General features: G+C 43.8%; 1 protein-coding gene across 9 annotated transcripts in view; it reads left to right on the forward strand.

The window, feature by feature from the left end:
* The window catches only part of ARHGEF10L (Rho guanine nucleotide exchange factor 10 like), a 552,090-nt gene that overhangs the window by 153,156 nt on the left and 385,572 nt on the right, over positions 1-13,362 (forward strand). Inside the window, exon 1 of one of the 9 annotated variants that reach the window (XM_069240682.1) lies at positions 8,923-9,078. The exons of the other annotated variants lie outside the window; for them this stretch is intronic. The gene's annotated coding sequence lies outside the window, so the exon portion shown is untranslated. Of the gene's footprint in view, positions 1-8,922; positions 9,079-13,362 lie in introns of those variants that run through there. 9 annotated transcript variants of the gene reach the window in all.

A 13,362-nucleotide genomic window follows, 5' to 3' on the forward strand; every position in this document is an offset into this window, starting at 1 on the left:
CTTCCTGGTCCCCAGCAGCACCCAAAATCCTCAATTGCAACTCTTGCAGCTAGCAAGGCTTGTTTGAGGTATTTCTGCCTGGAAACACTTCTGTAACCTCCAGCACGCCGTGGGAGACCTTCTATCCAAAGGAGAAGTTCCTAGCCCTTTTCGTTGTTGCAGAATCTTTGGCTTATTCCACTCAGAGGCAGCCCTTTTGCACCTTCATCCGGGGGTTAGTGGGCTCCTGTCCCCCCTGGACACTTTCGTGACTCTTGGACTTGGTCCCCTTCCTTTACAGGTCCTCAAGTCCAGGAATCCATCTTCAGTGTTTTGCTGGTGCTTGTGGTTCTTGCAGAATCCCCTATCACGACTATTGTGTCTTTCTGGGGTAGGAGGGTAACTTTACTCCTTCTTTTCAGGGTCTTGGGTGGGGTATTTTGGGCACCCTTGCTGTTTTCTCACAGTCCCAGCGACCCCCTACAACCTCCCATAGGTCTGGGGTCCATTTGTGATTCGCATTCCACTTTTGGAGTATATGGTTTGTGTTGCCCCTAGACCTATGTCTACCTATTGCATCCTATTGTGATTCTACATTGTTTGCACTACTTTTCTTACTGTTACTTACCTGTTTTGGGTTTGTGTATATATAATTTGTGTATATTACTTAGCTCCTAAGTGAGGGTATCCCCTGAGATACTTTGGCATATTGTCACTAAAATAAAGTACCTTTATTTTTAGTAACTCTGAGTATTGGGTTTTCTTATGGTATTGTGCTATATGATATAAGTGGTATAGTAGGAGCTTTGCATGTCTCCTAGTTCAACCTAAGCTGCTTTGCTATAGCTACCTCTATCGGCCTAAGCTGCTAGAAGCACCTCTGTTCTACTAATAAGGGATAACTGGACCTGGCGCAGGGTGTAAGTACCACAAGGTACCCACTATAAGCCAGGCCAGCCTCCTACACTAAGCATGCACGTACCTCGCCTAAAACATATTGTGAGATACTAGTGGGAGACAGATTCTCAGAGAAACTTTCTCATCCTGAGACATTTTCTTCTCCAACTGGTCAAATGCTAGAATCTCACAAAACATTTTTACACTAAGTGTTACCTTGCTTAAAGAAAGTCATGCAAGCAACCGGTCACCCATATTTCACAATTAAATCATTTTGTGAAATTTTCATAGAATATTGGGAGAAATAAATTACACAGTATCATACATCCCTAGTCAATGTTTAAAATCTAGAAAGCATGAAGAGAAAGAGAAAATGAATATTCTTATTCAGGCATATATCCTTGCCTAGGGAGAGTAGAATTTCTATGGGATGTCCGTGGTGCACAGTGGAATGTCCGTTGCCCTCCTTAATAGCAAAACCTTGAATATGGGTCAGTGCTGTTACAATGTTCACTTATGGACTTCACTAAAGCATTTGACGACAGTAAGCATGGGGGAAGCTTTTATCTTTTGGCCTACCCAGCTCCTGCTGAGTAGTTTATGTACCAATGGCTGGGTTAAGAGAACTTCTATCAGGCTGGAGAAAAGATAATTGTTCCATCCTAATGGCGTTGGGCATCTGTCAGTGATGTGCACTGGCACAAGCACTTTTAAATGTATGTTTAAGTGATATGGGCACAGCGTTACAGTTACTTGCCAGCTTTCCTCCTAAACTAGATGAAAATGTGTGATAATTTATTCTGGTATCAATGGATAGAAAACCCAAGGGACTATAGTGCTTCTTACACATCTTGGAGGGCTATGCAACCAAGAATAGTCTCAAAATCAATTTAGATAAGATTAAGGTAATGATTTACGGAATATTCTTCTAAGCAACGTGTCTCCTAAAAGAACTAGCAAAGTCAAAAGATCTGGCCTCAGCAAGCCAGTCTGATGGGACATTTGTTTTCAATTTTTATTGCATGTGCACCCCACAAAAAAAGTAAAAGAAAATATGCCACCTGGAAACTCACACTTTGAACCAGCGGTTTATATAAAGTTGTCAACAATATGAACAGACGTTGTACAGACCTTGAAGGGGGCAATGAGTGAACTGGACTGACTCATTGGTTCATGCTCTATGCTGTGGTGGGTGGAGGGAATTTAACAGACCAGTGGTTGAAGACCACTGACTGAAAGCTCCTCAGTTTAACTGTAGTGTGTATGATTGGTTAGGCAAAGCAATAGTCTAAATGAGGCATCTAAAGCTGCCTCAAATGCCAGACCTAATAATATAGAAGCAGTAAATAAGTTTCAATACTTAGGCATCCTGCTTGACCCCAGTTTAATCACCCCACTAGAGTCGAAGCTAGGCAAATGTAGACCCTAGGTAATGCTTTAGCAAGATTCATTACCTATTATGCAGGCTACTACGTAAGACCTTTTTTCAAGACATCCGAGGTGAAGGCCACGTCATTACTAAGGATTGGTTCTGGAATCTGGGTCCATGAAACTCGGGGACACTTAAAAAAGACATTATTATCAAGATTATTACCTATGAGGGGCTCTAACCCAATTGAGATAATGTAGCAATTCGTTTTGGTTGTCTTATTTGATTCATTTTAATTGATTTGTTGATGGTTATACAAGGCAGGGTCTTAAATGGCTTGTGGATTGGTCTGAGCCTAAACGCATCAGTGGTGCTTTTTTATTGTAGATTTATTGCTGACCGTCCAGGCTGCCTCAGTGTTTCAACTTGAGACAGTTGAGTCCACGGTTTTATTTTTGTTAACTTTTGTGTCAGCCAGCGCCTGTAACATTTATGTCAATATCCTTTGGGGAGCTCTTGCGCTGCACATTAGTCAGTGCTGTTCTGAGCCTCACTATGTGAAGGGTATGGGATCCAGTCATGAATTGTTGTAAGGGCACACTGTCATATATGGAGGCCTCACTTGCATATTCGATCGAAGCATAAGTCTATAATGCTCTACACTTCAGACATGTCCGTGAGTCTCCCTTGTTGTCCTTTTGCAGAACACATACATGGGCATAGCTAGTGGGTTGGCTTGCACATCGCATTATGAACCAGACCTATTGGCTTTGCCAAAGCTTGTTTTTCCTTCCTCTGGAGAAAGACCTAGCATTCTAGTATGTATTAGGATTCAGAGGGCCTATCACGCTCGGGGACTTCTAAGGTATGATTGAAAACGGATTTCTACTCAAGAAATGCACTGGGATCTGGTCTAACCCGGCCAGCCTTACAGTCCAGACTGGCGGTGCACACCTGGCCTTCCAATAAACCCATCCATGCAACAACTGACTGCAAACAGAGCAGCATATGTTGGCCTCTAAGAAGCCTCGGACACGCAGAGCAGGAAGTCCACTCATGATCCGGCAGGTGGCAAGAATGTAGCTGCCTTCTACAGTATTTGTACAGTAAGAGTAGCTGCTGTGTAAATAAAGGAGGAAAAAGCTTGTGTAATAGTGCAGTACAGTTGTGAGTTCCACTGGTCGCACTATTGTTCTAACCACAGTAGGATGGGAGAGTTCAGGCACAAAAGGGCGTACCCAGTTAACCAAATGTCTGGTCCAACTTTGCCATGTAGAATGGTCCCTAACTCCAGCCTCAGGGGAAAAGTGTTTCTCCTCCTGGTGGCACTGCTTGATTCCTGAGGAGGCCCCACCTACTTATCTACTAAAGCAATCAACTGTTGAAAACCACAGAGCAGGGGAAGTGTCTATGCCCTCCTCTCTTTTCTCAAACTTGAAAGTATTCGAAAGTGCAAGGTCAGTGAACTTGCGAATTCACGCATCCTATAACAAACTTCTTGAGCTTCTCAAAGTTTGAAGTGTGGAAAGTAAAAAAGAAATTATGGCCAGTGTCAGTACTTTATGGCTAAGGAAATGTGTGCTTTCTTCTGAGAAAGTGGACTGCTATCACACAGTGGCATTCCCCTTCAGAGCCTCCCCCTCCCCCGACCCTGACCCCTTCCACCTGCACACTTTGTGCCAGAACTGTCCCTCGAATTATCCATAGCCATCCTGCTCCATCCACTTCGTCCACATGAATGTAACTGAAAGCTAGCACCCTGGCCACTCGATGCCTGACCAAGCCTGTCTTCTTTTCATCTCCTACACTGGCCCACTTATCAGCTCGGCACCTGTTTTCCAGTCAGAGGATGATGCCCCCACCTCCCTTCATTTCCAAGGTATGGTGTGCGTACTGGAATTGACATAAAAGCACTGGCCACGTCACAGTGGCACCAACCTGTGAAGTAGCAGGATGAATAGATCTGGTCCAAAAGGGGCTGAACATGTGGCGCCGGTACCCAACTGCCAGTACCACTGCTGTTATAGACTCTAAATGTGATAAGTTCCACCACTTCAACAGATGCTGCAAATTGCAGTGTGAAAATGTTAAATTACCGTGCTAAAAAGGAGAAAGAGGAGCACAAATGTCAACCTCCTATTTCATCATGTCACCGTCAATCAGGTGAGAAAAATAAAAAGTGATGTGTTGTTGTTTGAATGAACCACGGTCACTTGTAATTGCATCGGGGTGGCTTACCAGCCCGTGGTTCATTTTGCTCACTGTCCCACCCCCTAGGCAAGGTAGCCAGCGACCAAAGCCTGGACCCAAGAGAGATGTTGGAGTTATTCCATAACTTTTTTTTGGAAATGCAGGGAAGTTGCTGGACAAAAAATATCTGCCACATCTATAAGACTTAGTAGGGCACAATGACAAATGCCTTATAGGAATCGTTCCCAAATTTAAAAACTGAACCATACAAGAGACTTCAAGACACATTGTGTGCACACTTCACCCACAAGTGAAAGATGGACCGCTAATGTCATACTTTAAGCAGAGCATGCTAACAGCCGAGTAAATCCGAGCATTTGCTGCAAAAGTCCTAGTGTAACATTGTACATGCAATATGTGCACAAACTCAAATGCAGTTGGACTGCAGAGCATGAATGGTTGTGTATTAACACTCATGAAATGGATGCGCCTTAAGCCTGCCCTTTGACAATAATTCTTGAGAAGGCCAGATCTTCTGAGCTGCCTAAAGACATATTGGAAAAATCAACACAAAAATAATAGAGAAGAAATGCAGAATGACAAGATCTGCAAAGCAATGCTAGAACGTCAAAGGATGGAAACTTGGAGGAACTCACAAGAGTCAGCCATAGAACAATAACTCCGAGAATGAGGAACTCAGCCACCCTTCACAAAGCTTGCTGGGGGAAAAAAATGTGTGAATCTGAGACCGCACAGCAGGAAGACCATGCTCTAAGAGCAATGAAAGCACATAGGAGCAGCTCTCCTGAGGCGTTGAGCATCAGCTCACCTTTTGCATCAGGTCACTGTAGCACTTCACATTGATGCCAGTCTGTAGTGTATCCGATGAACGAGGCATAGAAAAACACATGAAGACAGAAAAAAAAACAAGTGAGGGCACATCTACAGCAGTCGTGCTATCTAAGACCAACAAAGCAAGAGTCATCTCTAGTGATAGAACAAAACAAATTATGGACAAAGTGCCCAGCCAAAAGACAACCGCCGACTGACTCAAAGACAGATGACTCCTAGGTAGTGGTTCACCTAACAAGAAGAAAACATCAAGAATGTGACTCAAATTGCCCTTCAAGTCAGAAAGAAGAGTAGCACATGAGAACAAGAGAGTGGTAACTGTGACAGAAGAGAGAAGTAAAAAAGTCCCAATAGACACAGCAAGGAAAGTACTACAAAAAATTCAGGTAAAGATATAACAGATTGCAAGAGCACCACACTATATTTCATTGCATCCATGGAATCAATGTTTATCCAATGAAGTGCTCCATCTTGGGTTCACTTGAAACATCTAACATCACCCCATTTGTAGTGGAAAAACATTGCTGATTCACAAAACGAGCACAGCATATACAATACCAAATTCAGAAAGCAGAAATGTAAGAACAAAAGGGTCTTCAGAGAGGTCAAGTGTTTCTTCTGTCGGTCTTGGGGTTGCTTGTTGTGACAAGAACACTACGACTCTGCAGCATCTACTCCACCGAGGCGCATATCTGGAAGACTGGACACCACTTCCACCTTTAGGGTTTTTCTGTAACTTAAGGAATGCAAGGAACATTACTGAGCTAGATCAGTGAATGAGCAGCATGGTATGATCTGAGCGTCCCATAAATAAGACACTGTATCAGTAGTGTGACCAGATATCCCAGTTTTCAGAGGACCGTCCCAGTGTTCCTACACTTTTCTTAGGTTTAAATACATGTACCGGTTTTTGGTAAAATGGTCATGTCATTCTGCAATGACCCCGTGGTCCCCTGCACTGGCTTTCCACCAACCTTTTCATTGCGGGGTGACAGCCATGGAAAGGCTGTGCTGAAAGTGTGGTTGTAATCAGGCATGTGCCACCGAGTTCAGCGCCCCCCCTGGCTGGTTGCAACTCCGGCCGCCATCAACCCATCAGGAACCACATTTCCTGCAGAGAAGGCAGTCTCCTGGCAGGTCCTCCCCCCCCTCCCAAGGCCACAGTTGCAACATTCCGACCTTCACCGCAAGGTGTTAGCCCTACTTTTATGTCCGATCTGTCCCAGTTTTTGGTTCTCAAAATCTGTTCACCCTATATATATATTAGTGATCGTTTTGATAATAAAGAATAACTCGGTAACATGTCTGTCTCAGCCCAGTTACGAATTAGATGGTAGGTGGGTGCAAACTCTGCACCTGAAAGCACCGATATGTTTGGGAGCACCCCGAAAGTAAAATGCAATTATAAATTAACCCCTACAAAATGGTTTTCACTCAAATTAGGCCCTGAATTCTTGATTCCTTGGGGATGAATGCTTGCATTTAGCACCTGTTTGAGTGGGTTGTATATAGGTGGGAAGGCGTGCACATGTCAGGCTGGCGGCTGGCGGAAGTTAGCTTTCTGTGGAACTCATGGGCTCAGGAAGGGTGTTGGTGGAAGCCAGGCTGCACTTGTGCCCACGTTGTCTTCCAGATTCATGTGTGTTTTTTTTTCTTTTTTTTTTTTTTTAATTGATGGATTTTCCGGTAAATCTGGGTGCAGGAACATTAGTCCTTTTGTGATCAAGTGGAGAGGTATGCTTCCTGGTGCTAGTTTTGTCCGGCTCGCAATCGGACGGAAAACACAGACAAAGACAGTTCACATAGCATACACTGCCTTCGGGTTTAGGAGGTAGAGGGCAGGCATAGAACTTGGTGCAGCCTCATGGGTAGCTTATAACACAGTTACAGCCAGGGTCTAGGAGCAAGAGTTGGATTGGGAATACAAAATAGGCCCGGGCAACCTAAAAAGAAAAATTAAGTGGCCCACATTTGCGGATTGTGGCTTTTTGCAAAACGGCTTCAGTGTTTTAAGTATTATGAAAAGAAGGGGGAGGGTTGTCTTAAAGAGGAATATTTTTCTTAACCTCACTGTGATAAAATAAAAAGTAAATGCTGGCAGGACTCTTTGTGTATGGATTAGTTCATATTAGTGAACCACACCTGAATATACTTAAGGCCACTTCTGCACAGAAGTATCTCTCTTTCTCCATCAGCCTTTGTGTGGTTGTTCTTTTTAGTCAGTCAGTGGATCAGGCTATGGGACACACCTTCAAATACAAAAATCAGTACATAGATTCGTAAAGGTATGTCAGTGCGTGTACATAGCACCTTCTTTGTGTCTGGGGGCTTAGCACATAACCATCTGACACAGCCCGACAACCATCCCACGGGACCAAACGTGTAAGTTAACCATGGAATAAAACTGCCTGAAATGGCAAAGCAAGAATGATATTGGGAGTTTGGGAGGCGATGAAACTTCCTGTGAGAGACTGAAAACACACAGGTCCAGAGCCTGGGAGCACAGATCTTTTGAAAGCTGTAACGAGTTGTGAGTCAGCAGATGAAGGAAAACTAGTTTTTGCACAACCCAAGTCTCCTTGAACACAAGGGAGTGTCTTATTTTATAAACACTCTTCCTCGCTTGTCCCAAAACGTTGCCTAAATGCACAACATAACATTCCATCATTACCAAAAAGGCTACTTGTCACACTCTTGCACTAACAATCAATAACTTTCTGGGCAAAGAAACTGGCCAAAAAAAATCCATTTGTGTACATTTTTGTTTTTTTACATCTCTTGAGTCTACAAAAATGGTGGGGATGTGTTGTATAAATGCACATAACATAATATTCCCTTCGTGCCATTCTGATCTCGCTTTTTCATGTATGCCTCACTGACTTGGGTATGCCGAAGGCCAAAAGATATGTGTTTTTTGCAGTCACTACGTTTCCCGCACAACCATGGATTTGCTACCAAATCCATTATATACTGCATAAAATGAATACTTTAACAAAAGTTTTGTTTCTAGCTCAAACAGATCAAACGTTACTAAAAGTGGGGCGCAGTGGACTTGTCACCTTTCTATTTGCATATTGCTTTATTTGCTTGTCAAACTGGTAGTAATGAGTTGTAACCTTTACCTAGATCGTTTTAACATTTTGTAAAAATGGCAAATGTTAAATACTATCCTAAAATGTGGCACACTATGCCACATAATTTGCCTTTTTTGCCTAATAATATATAAGCTCTGTCGCATAAATTGTCCTTTCCGACTCCATAATTCCAGTGGCCTCGAGCATGCCTCTCCTATTCGTAATTAGCCCATTATTTTAGTTTTCCGCTTGAACGCAGTTTTTTATATTGTAGGTCTGTATGGGTTTTCTCGTGACTCTGCAGCACTATGAGCCTCCAAAGTAAGGGACCAAGTCGGCGCAATATTAAAGCACTACTAAATAGAATACATTTTTTAAAAAATCCAACGATGTGCTGCTTGTTCTTTGTATTCACGCTTTGGAAAGTCTAACATGGAGCTGAAGACCACTTGAAGCGGGCTCAGGGCGTCAGACTGGTCGTGTGGTAACGATGCGTACCGGCGGTCAGTCTGCGCTCTTGTGTGCTTGGACCGGAGCCCCTCCTCCGTGCAGAGCGTCTCACTGCCAGGGTAGGAGTGGAGCCGGAGAGGCCGGCTCTGGCAGCTGAGAGAAGGGGGAGGGTGTGCAACGGCCGCTGCAGTCCAGGGAGAGCCGCAGAGTCCGGGCCTGCTACCCTCATCCCCCGCAGCCTGGGGGACACCGCGTCCTTGTTTGCAGGTACTCGCAGTTACTTATTGCGTCATGAAGGTGTGGGAGTCGCAGAGGCGGGATGGAGGTGGAGAGGGTGGCTCCTAGGGGGAGGGTCCAGGTGGCAGGACACTTGGGTGATGTGAGTCTGAGCACGAGGCAAAACAGCGGAAGCGAGACCCTTGCAACGTTGTACCGATGTCCCCATAGCACCCCCTCCCTTGCGCAACAGGCCTGCTGCAGGACGGAAGGGGCAGCCGAGTGTGCCTAGTCCGACCTGTACCAGATGAAGTCAGCTGAACAGAACCATGAGGCCGGCAGCCCGCTCCTGTTCATAGCATGTGGGCCGGCTACATGTGTTTGAAATCATTGCCAATAAATTCAAAAGTACGCTAAGGAAAAAAGGTGAAATATTCCTTGCAATAATAGTATGAAATATACACCAATCCAATTACAAGCTGTATTCACCCTGCCCCTTTCCCAGTATCCCTTCTTTATCAAGCACTATCACCCTAGAACCAAAGCACAGGAAGCAGCTCTGGGTCTGCGATTACTCACAGGGGAACAGTGTGTTTTTTAGGTGTGCCTACCAACAGCTTTAGACTTTTTTTGTGAAATTACCTATTATGCCCGATACGAATACTTCTGGTGGACTCTGGAGTAGTTTATTGCATATCACTGGCTGGTTTTCTTGTCAATCTTACTTCTTGCATCTTAATCAATGGCTTTCCTTCCTTCTCTTATGTGTGTACCTGCCTTAAAGTATAGCTTGTTTTTGTTATCGTCCTTTTGACTGGATGATTAGTATGCTTTCATTGCATCCATACGTTCTTCATCATGTTGCATGTGACAGTCATCTGTAGATGTAATATAGAAAATATAAAAATCAATAAAACAATATAGAACTAGAGGCAGGCGAGCCAAGAAATTAACAGGGAGAGCCGAGCGAAGGGTCTGGCTCGGATCTTATCGCCTGTGCACAAGCCAAGCCTTGAGAATATTTGCTATGTAAATAATACAACAAATATCAAATAAAATATGATAGTCTCTTCAAAATTCTAAAAAGGGTTTTTCTTTGACGTGACAAGTTTGACATTCCATTGGAGCACTGCACTCAGATGTGCTAATTAAAAGTGATTGTATTGCTCAATGGTAGTCTGAATTCACATATTTGAAATTGCTTTCATATGCGAAAAAGAAGGAAAAAAGCGTTTTGGTGAAATAAAATATTTGCCGAAGGTCACACAATTTAAGCAGGGAAGCCACAATGTATCCAGGTTTTCTAGTTTTACTTAGTATAAATCAGACAGTATATTGATATTTATTTGTCATTTAGGAAACTCGACCTGAATGTATTGGAGAGCTTTACATGAGCACCAATAACAGTACATAAGGTTACATGCATTTGGCATGGGGACATTAAGCGATTTGCTCAAAATCACAGGATTTTGGCCCGATGCAGAGACTCGAACCTGGTACCCCAGTTTCAGTCTACAACTCTGGCAATAAGCCACCTCCTGGGTAGACGGAGTAAGGCAGGCAGAAACAAGATGCAATCTTGGCTCGTTATGGGCTCGAGGTTCGACCAGGACCGTGAGTGAACCGGAGCCTGGTTTCAGACTCGAGCTTTTGGTGGCTCATCTGCCATTATATATAGAAAACAAGAAACTGCTGCTTTGCCTGTCACGCTGCATGGCACAACGTGGTGTCCATCTTTAAAGTACAGAAAACAGTACGTTCTTTATCTTAGTGTGGCTGATCGTCAGTTCCCCCTGTGCCAGTGCAGTATAAAAGCATTCATTAATGGCAAAGCTAATAGCAGCGGTCACAGAGCATTGACAAACCGAGACCCATTGGCTTTGGCCGTGCTTATTTGCTTTCAGAATCCCCAAACATCGTTCAAAGTAAAACAAGCTGTCAGAGTGGGAGAGAGACATCTCTCGGAGATGTATAACAATCACGGACTAATTTCAGCCCCTGTTTCGGGCTCGTGGGCGTGATTCTGTTCGAGAAGTGTGTACATCAAAGGACAAGTGTCCGGCAGAAAATCTGAAGTAAAAAAATAACCTTTTGGACCAGGCCAGTCTATTTTAAGGAAGGGGGTGACAGAAATGTACAGCCTCCGACCTTTACTCTAAACCTACAGAGAACAGAACATTCATATCCGGAATGTTCTCTTTCCTGCCCCCCTCCCCCCAGCATGTATTTTTTCTACGAAAGTTAAAGTAAATCTTGGGTGCTTCTGGTGACCTCTTGTTGCCCTCCTTCCGTTGCCACGCCTCGGTGCTCGCCTTTGCTCCATGTGATTTCACGTCAGGATAAAAAGAAGCAGCCGTTGCCTTCGGCGGGAAGTAGGAATGCTGCGGAAATAAATGACCAATCCAGCGCTATTTATTCAAAAACAAAACACCATGATAGGAAATATGTCAGACTTTGTATGGTCTATTTAGTCACACTATTCCAATAACTCATTTTGTTCTAGAACTTTCTGGTGAAGACAAAATTATGGCTTGGATTCGAAACCTAAACGAACCCCGGCAAAATGTTCAGACCAACCCCGCACTGCAGGAGCCTATGACTAGGATGGAGCTCTCCAAAGGCCTGGTTGGGGCATGGCAGCCCAACCTGCTTTGAGAGCCGCCCCGTAACTTGCAGAATGGCTAGTCCGGCCATGCTTTTTACTACCAGCTGAAGCTTTGCTGCCTCAACCGAGGTGCCCATCCCCTTTTCATTATTCACATGTGTGCACATACCAGTTGTTGGACTGGTTAGCCAACCCACGATAAAGCCGTGTGACTGTAATGGTGTCAGAGGCACGTGTGTGCTTCTGCCTAGGGGCGCCTTGTGGCATTGTGGCACTAGGAATTTTCCAAGGTGTCATGAAGCGAGTGACATCGACTCCATTTTAATGGGAGGACATAGCTGGTCTTATGATATGTTGAATGTGCATTTGGGGACTAAACGTGATTGCCCTATTATTTCAAAGCCTATCTTTGTGCACTTTGCTTACAACGTACTGCCTGTGTCAAAAGTGTGTTAGGGGAGCGGCGAGGTAAAACCGTCTGTATTACTTTTTAAAGTCAGGCTTCCTCTTTGGATGCTCCATCTCACAGGATTGAACGGTGGATACACAAATCATTTATTTATTATTTTTGTGTAGCACTGTGTCAAACTTGAGATCACTGCAAAGCTTTTTAAACGGTAGTATCATTAAAGGGGTACAAGTTTAATCAAATATGGCAATATCACAGTAGTAGAACGGAGACCAAGCGTGTGTAGGAAAAAGTGCCCTTTCCGTGATTTCCTAACATGAGTTCAAATGTGGGTTCAAGAACAGGAATCTTGGATTTAGAAGACGTATGCCAAACAGGAACACTCTCCTCTTTAAGGCTGGAGAATGAACACGGTAACCGCTACACTGTGCCTAGCAAGTGTAAAGGGGGCTGGAGGGTGTAGGAATCTAAACTGCCAAACTTCATCATGATCAGTTCCCAACTCAACCCTTTTCTCCACTGTCGCAGTTGTGTCTGGTGTAGAGAAAGTACTGATTTAATTTGAATAGGGGTTTATAGGAGACCAGCAGGAATTGAGGGAATGGCTAGGGGAAAAAGGGTTTAGCATGGCCCTGGTGCCAAGCCCCCAGCTCAATCTCACACATTGAGGGCAAAGAAGGAGGCTGAACTTGCTCTATGTTGCTGCGTCTGCAAATAAGGACCATGTGCTAGCGGGCTCTGGAAGTCTGGGTGTTGCCTTGCATTGAGCGTGCACACCAGCATTGTAGGAGATCATATAGCTTTATTTGATCATTTAAAAACAATCACAAAAGCAATAACAATTTTACAGATTTATAGATACAAAATGTATAAAAACACCTGACAAAGCAGTTTATCCAGAAATTCGTACTTGCATAAAATTTTATAATAAAAATTTAAAACAAATTTTTTTCCTATGATAAAGGGCAGATGTCAAAAGGAGCAAACACCACAGCACACTAGGGGCGAACTAAGATGCTGGAGAAATTGCAATAGATATTTTGTGATTGTCGTGTAATAAATGCGTATAAATTATCTTCGCGGCATGAGGGAGACTTCAATGTGCTTGTAGTTTGGAGGCACACTTAATCATTGGTTAAAGAATGTTTTTCCTCCAGTATTATCGATCTTAGTTGGATGAATAGCTCGGACAACCCTCTTTTAGTTGAACTAGCGAGTCTCCAGTTAAAGCATATTTGAAGGTCATCAAGTATATTTCATGGTGGACATGGAACTCAAATCAGCCATGTAAAACGAGATCAATTTAAGTGTATTCTGATCA

Source organism: Pleurodeles waltl, chromosome 6, assembly GCF_031143425.1.
Source record: "Pleurodeles waltl isolate 20211129_DDA chromosome 6, aPleWal1.hap1.20221129, whole genome shotgun sequence".
Lineage (NCBI taxonomy): Eukaryota > Metazoa > Chordata > Amphibia > Caudata > Salamandridae > Pleurodeles > Pleurodeles waltl.